The sequence below is a fragment of the Triticum aestivum genome, chromosome 2B (assembly GCF_018294505.1).
Source record: "Triticum aestivum cultivar Chinese Spring chromosome 2B, IWGSC CS RefSeq v2.1, whole genome shotgun sequence".
Lineage (NCBI taxonomy): Eukaryota > Viridiplantae > Streptophyta > Magnoliopsida > Poales > Poaceae > Triticum > Triticum aestivum.
This window is the reverse complement of record NC_057798.1, coordinates 119,408,088-119,411,547: the sequence shown is the minus strand read 5'-3', so window position 1 is coordinate 119,411,547 and position 3,460 is coordinate 119,408,088.

Below are 3,460 nucleotides of genomic sequence, written 5' to 3'. Positions count from 1 at the left end.
CGACGAAGGGCGAGCACTCGTCAACGGCACCGCGAAGGTTACGGTGGGTCGAGTGACATTGTCTCCCTCCACGACCAACGTCTCGGGTACCGGCACATCCAGAGTCGCCTTGCCAGCAGACGTTTTCTTGCTTCTCCTCGGCCGTGGTGGTTCTTCGTCGTCGTCGTCGTCAGGAAGGTCAATAACAATGTTAGCTGAAACTGCAGAAAGAATCAAAATTAGAGACAATAAGTCAGTCGACTGAAAACGGCAGCACAAGAGTCATACCAGGTTTCGAGGTTGCAGCATCCTCCATCTCGTGGTCTTCGACCCTCGCCGAAGTGTTGGAAGTAGCAGCTCTGCAGTTCCAAGAGTCCGTCGATTGGCCCATGAGTCGACCAAGAACAAGTTCATGAAACAGGGAAAGCTCAAAACTACCATTACCCTGAGATAGTGGGGATCACCATCTTCATCTTCGGCAAGACCTTTGCAGGCTTCGACGGTGCCACTCGAGATTGCTTCGGAGCCTTCTCAGTCGGTGCCGGAGAAGTAGTCCGAGGGCGCTTGGTCGACTGGGAAGCGGTTGCGACCCCCTTACCCCGCTCAGTCGCAGGATCATGGGCAAGCTTCGAGCGTCTTTCCGAGCGGGGAGGTGCAACTTCCTCCTCCTCCTCCTCTTCTTCCTCCTCACCAGAGTCATCACCCTCGTCGTCGTCGTCAGCATCCGAATCCCACTCCTTCGGGCTTTCGCCCCCGCTTCCTTCCTCCTCCTCAGTCGGCGTCTGCGCCCCATTGGGCATCGAGTACAATTCAGTGGTGGCCTGTCAGACAACAAAGCAAAACAAAGATCAATCGACCAATTCGCGGCAAAGCAGAATGGATAAAGCAAGATCACAATCGGGGATAAGTGGCCATACCGCGTCCGGCGTATAAGTACAGTCGAGTGGCGGGATCCTCCTAGCCCCTCGAGGGTTGTCCTTGTTCCCTGTGATGGCGGCCACCCACCTCTCCAGCGTGGCATCGTCGACTGCTTCTGGATGGACCCGAGTGGTGTCTTCGGTACCGCAGTACAGCCACATCGGGTGGCCTCGGTACTGGAGCGGTTGGATGCGCCGCCTAAGGAAGACTTCCAGAAGATCCATGCCCGTCACTCCGTCCCGAACGAGTTGGACCACGCGCTCCATCAACATTTTTACCTCGGCTTTCTCCTCAGGAAGCACCTTCAGAGAAGACGGTTTGTCCACTCGGTCCATGGAGAACGGAGGGAGACCAGTCGACTGCCCCGGCGTCGACTCGTCTTGGCAGTAGAACCAAGTCGACTGCCACCCTCTGACCGACTCAGGAAGGGTCATGGCCGGGAAAGTGCTCTTATTCCTCAACTGAATCCCAAGACCCCCGCACATCTGAATAACCTTGGTCCTCTCATCATCCGGACTCGCCTTTTTTACTGTCTGTGAGCGACAGGTGAATATGTGCTTGAAGAGACCCCAGTGCGGTCGACAACCCAGGAAGTTCTCGCACATGGACACAAAGGCAGCAAGATAGGCGATGGAATTGGGATTGAAATGGTGGAGTTGCGCCCCAAAGAAATTCAGAAACCCACGGAAGAACACACTCGGCGGCAGAGAAAAACCACGATCTACGTGAGTGGCTAAGAGAACGCACTCACCCTCCTGCGGCTGCGGTTGACACTCGGACCCCGGGAGCCTCGCTGACCCGTGGGGGATCAGTCCCTCATTGGCCAGGTCGTTGAGATCTTTCTCAGTGATGGTCGAGCGGATCCAATCCCCTTGGACCCAACCCTTCGGCAGGCGGGACCTCGACGAAGATCCGCCCCGACTGGACGGTCTCCCCTTCGCTTGCCCCGTCGCCGTCGCCTTCTTCGCGCGCTCTAGGGCCGCCATCTTCTCCTTCACCATTGTCGCCGGCGAAGCGCGCGAGAGGTGGATAGGCGGAGCCGGGAGCAGGCGCAGTGGGCGGAGGCAGAGAGGGAAGAGAGAAGAATGGGAAGGCACTGTTCAAAAAACCCTCCCCCGGCGCTTTATATAAGGGCGTTTCCGAGTGGCTGACGAGTGGGTCCGAGCGATCCTGTCACATCCCGAAACAGTCGCGCACGCACGATACATGGCGAAAAAGGTGGCGCAGAAATCGAGGCATCCACGCCTTATCCCGTCCGATTGCCGCGGACCGCCCCGCTTCGCGCGCTTCCCAAATTTCGGGTCCCGCAAAATCCGCTAGCAGCAGATCAATCTGTCAGACAATATCTTTCCCGCGATCCGTCGCTCGGGAGTTCTCCAAAGTTCAAAAGTTCACTCGACAGAAGATAAGAATGGATCAAGGCGACTGAAGTAAAAGTTGACGCCAACACCGAAAGAAAAATCGCCAATCCAAGATACGACACAATCAAAGTGCAAGAAATGGGTCGAAGAAAATCATCAACTCCTTCCTCACTCGAACCTCAATCTATTCGGGGGCTAATGATGAGGATATGTACCTAGGGTAGGGTCATAGACCTATCTAGGATACCATGCCCAAGGACATCCTTAGACGAAGCTACATTCCAGTCGACCAAGAGAGACTCCACTCGACCGGCTAGAAGACACTCGACAAACCTGAAGACACTCGACCATCAAGACCCACTCGACCATCAGGAGTTCAGGATCTACTCTGCATCCAAACGGTCTGTAATTAAGTAGTCTTGATGGTCATGATGACACTTTAAGTAGGGCGTTACCAATAATGCCCGACCTTAATGTACTTTAATCCTCTGCTACGTGGGATGGCTGGGGTCTTGGCGTCCTCTATATAAGCCACCCCCTCCACTGGTAGAAGGGTTCGCACCCCTGTAACTCATATACACAGAAATCAGTCGACCGCCTCTGGGCTCCGAGACGTAGGGCTGTTACTTCCTCCGAGAAGGGCCTGAACTCGCTAAACACTTGTGTGTACAACTACTCCATAGCTAGGATCTTGCCTCTCCATACCTACCCCCCATTCTACTGTCAGACTTTGAACCACAACAGTGACGACTGTCAATTCCGCACTGTCAGCAGGGAAAGATGGCCGGCCGGCCGTCGGGTGGAGCTCACGCGGAGACTCGGCCCGTCGGCCGTACGCTAGAGCGACGACTTTGCAGCATGGGGAACTGCCGTCGACACGACTTGGAATTCTGTTGGAGCCTCGTATAATGCATTTCACAACCGGATATTTTAAATTAGAAACCTCAAATCCATATTGTTACGTGCGAAGAAGTGATCTTTGAGCGGATCTCGTTCGGCTCCTCCGTGCCCATGTTCGGCAGCCGGCTCCGTCCCTCAGAGTGTTGGTCCGGTCGCTGGCAAGTCAGAGTAGGGCATGGGACTCAAGGTGCCGCCGTCTCTCATGCCCTACTCGTCCCATGCCCTACTCTTTCTCGTCGGAGCCTGGAATCCAACCGGTGCCGGTGGACGTAAGATCGATGATGGATCCTTTCTGGGACGAG